The sequence below is a fragment of the Propithecus coquereli genome, unplaced genomic scaffold (assembly GCF_000956105.1).
Source record: "Propithecus coquereli isolate 6110/MARCELLA unplaced genomic scaffold, Pcoq_1.0 Scaffold294, whole genome shotgun sequence".
Classification (NCBI taxonomy): domain Eukaryota; kingdom Metazoa; phylum Chordata; class Mammalia; order Primates; family Indriidae; genus Propithecus; species Propithecus coquereli.
Genome location: NW_012148552.1, coordinates 883584 through 896338, shown reverse-complemented (window position 1 = coordinate 896338; position 12755 = coordinate 883584).

The window sequence follows — 12755 nt, the reverse complement described above, 5'->3', positions numbered from 1 at the left end:
ATCTCTGCAACGCCAACTCTTCACTAAGGTGATATTTTAGTCCATTTTCTGTTGCCTATAACAGAATACCTGAAACTTGGGTAGTTTATAAAGAGAAGAAATGTATTTCTTATAGTTCTGGAGGCTTAGAAGTCCAAGGTTGAGGGTCCACATCTGGAAAGAGCTTCCTTACTGGTGAGGACTATGCTGAACCTTGAGGTGGTGCAGGGCTTCACACAGTGAGGGGCTGAGGGTGTTAGCGTAGGTCCTTTTTCCTCTTCTGATAAAGCCACCAGTCCCACTCCTGAGATAATTCCTTAACTCATTAAGCCATTAATCCACGAGTAGTGTAATTCATTCATGAAGTCAGACATTCATGACTCAACTACTGCTCGAAGGCCCCACCTCTCAATACTGACACATTGGAAATTAAATTTCAACGTGAGTTTTGCAGGGGATGAATATCCAACCATAAAATATGAGAAAATCTTCATATCACAATTTTCCTACCATTCTCTTGATTCCTCTGTGATCTCTGCTTCTGCTCATATTACACATTGGAACCCACACAGATGGTTCACCAACACATTTGAAAATATTTTGGTTCTTTTGCTAAAAGTATATGAGTCCACTTCTGAAAGTAATATTTTATTAAACCAATTATTATTAAACAAATGTCAAGGAAAATAAAAATCTCAGAACCATGGCCCCAACTCCCTATGTAAAAGGTAAGCCAGGTCTAGAGGCTGAGTCATGCAAGGCCCCTTCCTAGTGAACAGCTGTTACTAACATGATGCATCAGCTAGATGCTCAGAAAGGTAGAAGGCCTCAGGCCCCTGTGAGGGAAGGACTGCCCCCACAGGCCATTCATAAGGAAATTCATGGCTGGTTTCCTATAAACAAAGACATGCAGATTGTAACTTTGGGTTTGCAAGCTAAGTCTAGCTCCTAAAACTAAAGTCTCTTTGATTCCATACTAATAAATATTGACTATAAAAGTTTATCTTCTCATGTACAGAACAGAGACAAGATGAGACATTCTTTCACCTACCTGGGAAATCAACATAATTGATGCTTCCCTCACTCCCTTTTTCTCTTCTAATATTCACCTTATCTTACGTAAAGTGTAGATTTTTCTGGGCCTCTAGAGAATGTAACCATTTACCTCACCCCCTACTTTTTTTTCTGTAAGCCTTATCTTTTAAATACCGAGTTCCCAGATTCTCCTTCATAAAAACAGTCACAAATTTGTCTGTGGTTTGTGTTTTTCCTGGGCGACCCTCAGACTTTGGCTTAATAAACCTCCATTGATTGAGACTTTTGCCTCAGTCAATTATTTTGGGTTGTCACAAATGATTTTCGAATGCCTTAAAATCTCAGGTTACTTATTGTATTTTGATGTGCAGAGGTGTGAGAAAAAGGAAACAGATTGTTGATCCATGGAGGAAAAATTACAAATACTAAATGAATTAGTTGCATTATATTTGGACACTATATTCTATATTTTCTTTCTTCCAACAGCAGTCAATTCTCAAATAGCAATGCCCTTGGCCACCTGGGCAGATTTCACAGCAATTAGTTTAACATTTAAAAACAGGTAGTGTCTTGTTTTTAATACTTAGAGCTTGGATTATACTCAGATTCCCTTTTTACTAGAGAGATGTATGCAGCTATTCACTTAAACAGATGCGTGTGTCTGAACAGCTGCTGATTTCAAAGTTATTTCCTATACTTATTTATAAACATTCTGAACACATTCCCCAATGCTGCCATGGCATTGCTATAAAACCAAAAATAAAAAGGGAGAAAATCTTCCAGATGCTGCCGCCTCTTCAAGCAGATCTGCTGGAGAAAGCAGGCACATGACTCCAGCACTGTGTGTACAGTTTGTGCCGAGTCTTGGGCAGCGCACTACCCACCTGAAGATTGATTGAAATTAAACAGTAAAAAAAATCTGCTATGAGGATTGTCACAAATCAAAATGTGAGTTGTTTGTTTTTTTAAGAAGTAGAAAACCTAGTTACTAATTCAATGATACAAATAATTCAGATTTCCCCAGGTTTCATTTTGTCTTTGCATGGTATTTCTGTTTCACTTGTGAGTTTTCACGAAACTCATATTTTCAAATCTGAATGGTTATGCTATGTGTCAGTTCATAGAAACAGCCTGATTGATGAGCCACAAAGAATCAATTTAGCACAATCTGAACTTTGCATTCTACTCCAATGATAACAATATGGTAGACAGACATGTTTTTATACTTAAGTAAATAATCAAGATATTGCAGCAAAAATATTAAAATAGCAGAAATGAGGGTTTTTTCCTCTTATAAGCATAACCACATAAAGCATATGCCAAAGGAAGTTTTGTTGCTCTTTTATATATTATAGATTGATGTATGATTATATATCCCCATTCTAAAATGCAAACCAGCTTATAACAAGCTAAAAAATATAAGCTCAAAAACTGTCTAAAAATAAGTTTATACACATAGACACACACAGAGAGTCTCATTTTAAAACCTACAAAATGTATACACTGCATTCTGGAAGGAAATTTAGTTATGTATTTTCTTCAATCAAAATAAAAGAAGAAAATAGTTATTCAGTTGCCTTTGTCTGACAAAAGGCAAACCTTGATGTTAAATATCAAAACAGAATATACGACCTAGTAAATATGTTGAATGCTATCTGTGTAAAAGACACAGATGTGCTATTCACATAAACATTTCTAATAATAACCCAAATAAGAGCTGAAAGTAATATGTAAAATTCAATAGGGTAAAATGAATTATTACAATATTGCAAATTATTACATGTCTTGAGTAGTAATTACCTCTGGGAATTCCTCCCTTTTTGAAATATAATTAACTATAGTATTAATACATTTATTAAAAAAGGAAAACTACATTCTATGACATCTGACAAAATCCTGGTAGCTCGCAAGAACCCAGTTATTCTTTTCATTTACTAATAATGTTATAAAATGATTTTATACTGTACTATTTATATTTCTTAAATTTTGTGAAAAGTCCACTGAGACATAATATATAACTCACTCTCAAGATTCTATATTTAATAAATTAGTAAATTTTGAATTTTATGGGCTTCACTTACCTCTTTTATTTCTCTAAAATCTTTTTTTAGTTTTTAAAATTGCGGTTTTGAAAAGGTCCTCAAGTTTTACACATAATGAGAACTAAGTTATATTGAGCACTATTTCTGCCAGAAACTGTGCTAAAAGCTTTATGTACTTACATCATTTAATTCACAAAAGATCCTATTAATCTTAAGAAAAGTAAAGCATATAAAGATTTAGCGACTTTCCCCAGTTACACAGCTCAATTATATCAGAGAGCTAGAATATAAACCCAAATCTATTTGTTTCAAAAGCTTACATGCTTAACCACTACAACAAATTGCAATAAAATATTTGAGTTTACCCTACAGAGTGTACTAAATATGCAAGAAAATTATTCTTCCATAAATAAATTTGGAAAAAATGTTGAAAGCCTTGAAAAGCAAATAAATTATACACTTTCTTAATAAAGACACTTTTTAGAGTGCTTTCATTGAACATTTTCAATTAACCAGGCAAGAGAACTCAGTGGCCTAATTTATGTCCTTCACTAGATTAATGTTATTGATGTATTTCTGAACCATTTTTTACACTAAAGTAGCAAATTTCTTAATAAAGACAAAATATCTAAGAATAATTTGAGAGGAAACTAGCCCTCTTTCCCTGGATTTGGAGAAATAATACAAGCAGAAAATATTGCTCTTGGAAGAGACTCCTAGATTATTTCTCACTGTAAGGGCCTAAATACCAGGGATGTGACCCAGCTATTTGTGTTCCCAGGACTTTCTAATGCATGCAGAGCGGATGCTCAGTGTGTGCTTGTTGGATGAACCTATGAATGAAGTAGTCTGAACACGTGTTTCAGTGTGACAAAATTGTCAATTTCATTACAGCAGAGATCTCTAGATATTCACCAAATCCCAATTCCTTTCTTCTCATTTTCACAGCTCAATTACATATACCAGAATCATTATGGTGTGGCTAGGGCCATTTTTCCATTAAAGGGATACCCTACAGCAGTTACATTAAAGTTTTATGTCTATTCTAAATATATATCTTATATATCTTTTTCAATCTCACTTTCTCTCTGTGTGTGTATCTGTTCCTAATGATATAAAGTGCTATAATATCAATCATTTATCCTCACACATATAGAATTTTCAGAAATTTCGTTTTTGTATTCTGTATTTTCCAAATGAGCTCTCGATGAACAAACTTAAGTCATATGAACAGCATTCAAGATTCTTTGGGTTTCTATGCTCCATACAGTTTATACATAAGGAAAGTGGTTGCAGATAATAAATAAACACAGTGTGCAAAATGAACTGCTGGCTATCAGCCAATATGTGAAACAAAATAAAAAGATGGTTTTTGAACATTTTTTAAACAAATTTTATTGTGTATATTTAAGTTACAGAACAGGACGTAATGGGATACATGTTAGTAAAATGGTGACTACGGTGACGCAAATTAACATATCCGTCATCTGACATAGTTACTCTTTTTGTTTGTTTCCATAGCAAGAGTAGCTAAAATTTACTCCGTTAGCAGGAATCCCAGATGTGGTACAACGTTGTTGCCCATTGTTATCATGTTATATGTTAGATCTTCAGGTGTATTCATCCCACACGTCTGCTATTTCCTACCCTCCGACCTACATCTGTCTCCCCATTCCGCCACCTCTGCCCCTGGCAACCACTTTTATCCTCTATCTCTGTATATTTGACTGTATATATATATTTTTAAGATTCCACGTATAGCTATATCATGCAATATTTTTCTTCCTGTGTCTGGCTTATTTCCCTTAGTGGAATATCCCACTGTTCCATTCAAGCCGTGGCAAGAGGCAGGATCACTTTCTTTCTCAAGGCTAAATACTACATCACGTAGATGTGGAACGGAATAGTACCCATGTCTTCATCCATTTGTCCATCAGTAGATGTGTAGGTTGTTTCTGTGTGTTGGCTACTGTGAGTACAATGAACGTGGGAATGCAGATAGGTTTTCGAGATCATAATTCCATTGCCTTTGGGTATATGTCCAAAAGAGGGATTGCTGGATCATATGCCGTTTCTATTTTTAATTTCTTTAAAATTACCATACTATTTTCCGTAACAGCTACACCAAACTACACTCCTAACAACCGTGTACAAGTGTATTTGCTCTGCACCTTTGGCAACATTTGGCATCTTTTAACTTTTGGATAAGAGCCGTCTTAAACGGAGTGAGGTAGTATCTCATATTGGTTTTTACTTGCATTTTCTTAAAAATTAATGATATTGAGACCTTTTCATATCACCGTTAGTCATTTTTGTGTCTTCTTTGGAAGAAGGTCCTTTGCCCATTTTAAGTGGGTTATTTGTTTATCTATTATTGAGGTATATGGCTTCTTTATAAATTATAGATATTAAGCCGTTATCTGATACATAGCTTGTAAACATTTTTTTTTCCAATCTAGAAGCTGTCATTTCATTGTGTTGATTGTTTCCTCTGCAATGCAGAAGCTTTAGTTTGATGTATTTCCATTCACTTATTTTTGCTTTTGTAGTCTGAGCTACAAAAAGTGTGATGTATTATGCAAAATTCATTGCCATATCCAATGTTCAGTTTTTTTCTCTATGTTCCTTTCTAGCAGTTTTATAGTTTCAAGTCTTATGGTTAGAGTTGATTTTGTATATGGTGTAAGATAAAGGTCCAATTTTATTCTCTTGCATTTGGAAATCCAGTTTTCCCTGCAACATTATTGAAGTGACTACAGGCAGAATTAGTAGATATTACAGCCTCAGCTCTAGACCACCACAGTCAAGCAAATAATGCAATAAAGTAACAAATGTTTTTGTTTTCCAGTGTATATAAAAATTATGTTTATACTATACTGTAGTCTATTAAGTGAGCAATAATATGTCTAAACAAAAAAACAGACCAACCTTAATTAAAAAATACTTTATTGCTAAAAAGTACTAACGATCATTTAAGACTTCAGCGAGTCATATTTTTTTGCTGGTTGAGGATCATGCTGGGTTGTTGATGGCTACCGCCTGGTCAGGTGCTGGTTGCTGGAGGCCGGGGCAGCTGTGGCACTTTCTTAAAAGTAAGACAACAATGGAGTTTGCCACATTGATTGGCTCTTCCTTTCATAAAAGATTTCTCTGTACCATGCAATGCTGTTGGACAGCATTTTACCCACAGTAGCCCTTTTTCAAAATTTAAATTGTAGCCAGTACCCTTGAGATTTTAGTTTCCCCTGTCTTTTTAAATAACTGAAATTATGTAAAATTGGACCCGGCCCATGGTTGTTTACACACATTCATTGCTTGCTTCCTGCCCAATTCCATCTGTTCTCATAGTGGTTATTAACTGCTGGTGTACTGCTTTTATGTCAAGCAATAGGAGACAACTCCAGGGACACAAGAAAACTTTATGAGACTGTGTTGCAAGAGACGAAAGTCTCTGAAGAAGTTAGCTGCAGCTGCAGACACTCACACGTGTGGTTGTTCAAGAGGCTGAAGAGGCTATTTGAGACTGAAGAAACAGACTTCACTCTTGGTCCCCTGAATCCCCCTGCTTTAGCCACCATATAAAACCCACCACCTGTCTGTGACAAGGCAGATAGGAGAGATTGCGCCCTTCTAGCTTATCACTTTGGCCATCAGTGTAAACCCTTCTCTGTCTGCAAGCACGGTGTCACGGTGTTTGGCAAAGCTGCACATTGGGAACATGAAGCTAAATTTGGGTCCTACAACAAAGTCAATTCTCTCAAACCCTGCTGCTGCTTTATCAAGAAGTTTATGGACTATTCTAAATCCTTTGTTATCATTTCAACAATGTTCACAGCATCTTCACCAGGAGTAGATTCCATCCCAAGAAACCACTTTCTTTGCTCATCCATCGAAGACAACCCCTCTTCCTTTAAAGTTTTATCGTGAGATTGCAGCAATTCAGTCACATCGTCAGGCTCCACTTCTAATTCTAGTTCTCTGGCTATTTGCACCCCATGCTCAGTGACTTCCTCCAATGAAGTCTGGAACCCCTCAAGGTCATCCAAGAGGGTTGGAATCAACCTCTTCCAAAATCCCATTAATGCTGATATTTTGACGTCCCCCCATGAGTCACAAATGCTCTTAATGGCATCTAGAATGATGAATTCTTTCCAAAAGGCTTTCAATTTCCTTTGCCCAGATCTATCAGAGCAATCGTATCAATGGCAACTATAGCCTTATGACATGTATTTCTTAAACAAGACTTGAAAGTTGAAATTACTCCTGATTCATGGGATATAGAAAGGATATTGTGTTAGCAGGTGTGAAAACGACATAAATCTCCCTGTACATCTCCATTGGAGCTCTCAGCTGATCAGGGCATTGACAGTGAGCAGTTCTGCTGCTGCTGGAACCTGGGAGCCCGGATATGAGGAGTAGTGTCCTGAGGTGGTCCAAGGCAGGGAGGTCTCAGACCTGGCCCCCAGGTCTCTTCTGCCTTCCCAGGCCTTTGAGCCTGTGATGGGAGAGGCAGCCTCAAAGATCCTTTGAAATGCCTCGGGAGCCTTTTCTCCCTTGTCTTGACTGCTAAGACCCGGCTCCCTTTAAGTCAGGGTAATCTCTTTAGCAAAGGGTTTCTCCATAGTACCTTGCATTCCTCTCCTGAAACTCTCCTTCCTTCTCTACCACATAGCCAGGCTATGAATTTTCCAAATCTGTATACTCTACTTCATTTTACATCATAAAATTTAATTTTATGTCATTCCTTTGCTCCTATATCTAATTGTAAGGAGTTAAAAGCAGACATGCCACTTCGTGAACGCTTTGCTGCTAGAAATTTCTTCCACCAGGTACTCTAGAGGTCATCAGTCTTAAGTTCAGTCTTCCACAAAGCCCTGGAGCAGGAGCACAATGCCCCCAGGTTCTTTGCTAAGGTGTAATGAGAGTAACCTTCCCAATAAGTCCCTCAGAGAACTCACTCACACCCGGGAGAATGGCACCAGCCATTTGTGACAGATCAGCTCAAGCCCAACACTTCCCACCAGGCCCTCCAGCAACATTGGGAATCAAATATCACCAAGAGACTTCGTGGGGCCAAAGAAGCCATAAGCAAACCACAGAGACTATTTCTCCTACACAGAGTTGCCTCTGTGTCTTTGGCTATTTGTGCATTCCTACTTTTATGCTCTCTGTTTTGTTCCACAGACCTGTTTGTTTATTATTTTAGCTGTTTTGATTACTATTTGTTGCTCCATGAATTAATATAGATGTGTTTGCAGACGGGATTTGTCTTAGGGATTTTGCAGAGCTTTGTCCTGAAGGAATATGTGAACGTGTTGGTTTGCATTTCAAATGCTATTGCGCTCAGAAGGGCCTCTCTGAAAGGCAGTCACAGCTGTATCCCACAAGGCACTGCGTTTCTCAGACCTAAAGGTTTGGATTTGCTTTGTAAAGCAGTGAATCTGTTAAAAACTACAGGATGAGAGCTGACAATGGAGTGCCCCCCGGAACAGACAGCTGCCCGAATGGCTAGAAGCAAAGCTCTTGTTTAAACACTCCAGAGTACCTGTCTCCATTCACAATAACCTAATAAATATGGAGCCAACATATCTCTGTTTAACCCCGCTGTTAAGTGATAAACTTACCTTAGAACTTAGAAGTTAATCTTTGAAAGATTTTGTAACCATTTGTTCATGTAGATAGAATTAGTTAAAGGATCTGTAGAAGCCTTTTGAAAATCTGTTAACCTGAGAGGAACTACCTGTTGTTATGTAAATCTGTTACCCCTGGCAATTAATCACTGTTCCCTATAAATTAGCATGTAAGACCTCATTTGGGACTTTTTGAGACCCATGGAGAAGGTCTAGGCCCACTGAGATCCCGCTTTGCCTATAATCTTCATAAACTTATAAAACTATATCTTTGTCTCTGTGTATTCTTTTAGTTATTTTATTTTCCATTTTTCTCTATTATTTTCATATCCCTTGCAACTCTACCAAAGGGACCTGGTTTTTTGCTGGGAGCTTAGCTACCTCCCCGCAACTAGTGCTTTATACAAGTCTTAAAATTGAGTAATGTTAGTTTTCCAATATTATTTTTTCTTTTTCACCGTTTTGTCTGTTCTGGGTCCTTTTCCTTTGCATATAAACTTTAGAATTAGTTTTTCATTATCCAAAAAATAGTTTGCTGGGATTTTGATTGTGATTGTCTTTAATCTATAGATGTTTGGTGTACAGTCAAAGATTACCAAGCATGTGGAAGAGCAGTAATACACAACTAATAATGAGGACGAAATGTAATCACAACTGATCCAAAGTAGCACAGATGTTAGAGTTGGAAGACAAGAATATTAAAACATGTCTTATAACTGCATTCCATATGCTCAAAAAATTAATACATTCAAGATATATAAATATATATCAGAAATATAAAAATTACAAGGTCTGAGATAAATAAAGCATGATGTGGACTTAGTCAAAGCTTGGAAAATGCAGAAGAAAAATTAAGAACTAAATAGAAGTTATCTAATAGGAAACACAATTTTTTGAAAGAAAAGAACAGTGAATCAGTGAACTCTGGTGTAATATCTAGTAGCCTAAGATATGTGAAATTGGAATCCCTGAGTTAGACTAGAAGAAGAACACAGGAAAAAATAAATAAATAATGGACATTTTTCCAAATTTTGATAAAAAATATGAAACAAAATCCAAGAAGCTCAAAGGACTCCAAGCACATAAAAAAAGGGAGAAAACTATACCAAGAAGCATAGTAATCCAATTATTCAAAACCAGTGATAAAGAAAAGAATCTTAAAATAACCAAAGGAGACAAAAATAATGCTGCACAAAATCAAAAATAATAATAATAGTAGCACATTTCACATCAGGAATATATGCCATGAATGTAGATGCAAAATTTCTAAAAATAAAACAGAAATTTAAATTCAACAATATATAAAGAGAATATTTTGTGACTGACTATGGTTTACTTAGGTATGCAAATGTGGTTTAGCATTTGGAGATCAATCAACGTAATTCACTATATTAACAATTTTTAAAAAATCTATATGTTTATCACCATGGATACATAAAAGCATTTGAAAAAATTCAATATCCATTCCTGATAATTTCTCTCAGCAAAATTGGAATATAAGGCAACTTCTTCATAGTGGTAAAAGATATCTACAAAAATTGGAACCTCACACCATACATGGCTGAATTCTTTTCTCTTAAGGTCAGAATCAATGCAAAGATGTTTGCTCTCACCCTTTATGTTCAACATTGTGCTAGAAGCTCTAGATAAAACATTAAGGCGAAGAAGAAAATATCAAATGCATCCTGCTTAAAAATATAATGTAAGATTATCTTTTTTCACAGATATATTTACCTATGTAGAAAAATTCTATGAAATCTACAAAAAAAGCTATTACAAATAAGTGAGTTTATTGAGTTGCAATGTCACTTTTATGCATGAGAAATAAAAAATCAGAATTTGAAATAAAGACTATTCTTTACAATATCATCAAACTATGACATGCATGAAGATAAATCAGATGAGAGATATGAAAGAGTTGACGTTGAAAACTGTAAAACGTTACTGAAAAAAATTTAAAAAGATCTAAATCATTGGTATGATTTTCCATGTCAATGTGTCAAATGACTCAATATTGTTATGATATCAATTATCACAGAATTGATCAATTCTTTCTACAAAGAGCAATCAAAATCCAAGCAAAATTTCTTACAGAAATTAACAAAACAATGCTTAAATTTATATGAAAATGCAAGTGATACAGAATAGAATAGTCAAACTAACTTGCAAGAGAAGAATAAATTTGGAAGATGGATACCACCTGATTTTAAGATCTATTATTAAATTACTATAATCTAGTCCATGTGATGTTAGTATAAATATATATAAATAAGTCCATGGAATTGCGTATAGAGCCCAGAAATAGATCCCCATACATTGGATGACTAATTCTCAACATACATGCTAAGTCAAAACAGTGAAGAGAAGATAGTTTCTTCAACTAGGACTGGAACAATTGGATATCCATATGTAAGCAACAAACAAAAAATTAAACAAGCAAGTAAACAAAACTTCTCCAATCCATATGCAAAGATTAACTCAAAATTAATTTAAGACCCAAATATAAAACCTAAAAGAATTAAATTTATAGAAGAATTTATAGGAGAAAATATCTGTGACCCTAAGTTAGATAAAGATTTCTTAGATACACCACAAACAAGATTCATTAAAATAAAAGGAGGGTAAACAGAGCTTTATCAAATCAAGAAATTCTGCTATTCTAAAAACACCACTTACAGAATTAAGACAAATCACAGATAGAGAAAGAACATTTGCCAATCATATATATGATAAAAAAGTATACCTAGAATATATAAAACTCTTCAAAAATAATAATCATAATCATAATAATTAAAAATGTTTAAAATGTGAAATTTTAATAATTAACTTTTTAATTTTTAAAATGTGAAAAGCATTGAACAGACTATTTACAAAGATGATATAAGGATGGCAAACAAATACATGAAAATATACTCAACACATTAGTTAGTAGAGAAATCCAATTAAAACCACAATGAGGTGTCACATACCCACTAAAATAGCTAAAATTAAGAAGACTGGCAATGCCAAATGTCGACAAGGTTATGGAGGAAATGAAGCTCTTGTCCACTAATTGTGTGAAAGAAAAGAGGGGTCAGCCCTCTTTGAAAAGCGTGGCAGTGTATTTAAACATTACACAGGAATCTACCGTGTGATGAAGACATTCTACTCCCAAATATTTAGCCTTGAAGGGGGTAAAATGCTTCTATCTGTACACAGCATTGTGCAGGTATATTAACAGCAGCTTTATTTGTAATAGCCAAAAAAAAATAAAAACTGGAAACAATCTAAATATCCCTAACAAGTGAATGGATGATCAGATTGTCACATATTCAGACAATGAAATACTACAGAACAGTACAAGGGAATGGACTGTTGATACGCATATTTTGCATGAATCTCCTAATAATTACGCTGCATGAAATAAGTGAGGAAAAAAGCATACATTTTTTATGACCCTGTTTCTATCAAATTCTAGAAAACGCAAACTAATCTATAGTGACAAAAATCAAACAATAGGCTAGTGAGAACGGAATTCAGTAGGAAGGGAAGGAAGATCATGACAGTATCTGGGGGAGACACGAGCAGGCGTAGGGGTGATGCAGACGTTCTCTGTCTCCAATCCGGGTATCGTTGTAGGAGTATCCACACGGCAAAGCTTATCACATTGCATACTTTAAATATGTAAAATTTATTTTCAGTCAATTATAACTCAATAAAGCTTTTTAAAATAACAGATCGGGGTTCAAATATATCATCCATAACAATTGATGTAAATGGAAAAGCTCTTTGATTAAAAGTGAATTATTTTCAAATTAGCTCAATAAGTAAAACACAACTGTGTGCTGTTTATAAGAATGAAGTGATTCAGATAGACATAACCTAAAAGAAAGATGGGCAAATATACCTGGCATATGCAAAAAACAAACAAACAACAAAAAGAAACCATACAATTATTCACAGGAAACCCAGTATCAAAAAGTTTAAATTATATGTTAAGTATTAAATGAAGAAAAACAACACTGAACAATGCTAAAAGTTACCATTCACCTTGATGTATATCTATGCATCAAATCACTTGCTATCAAAA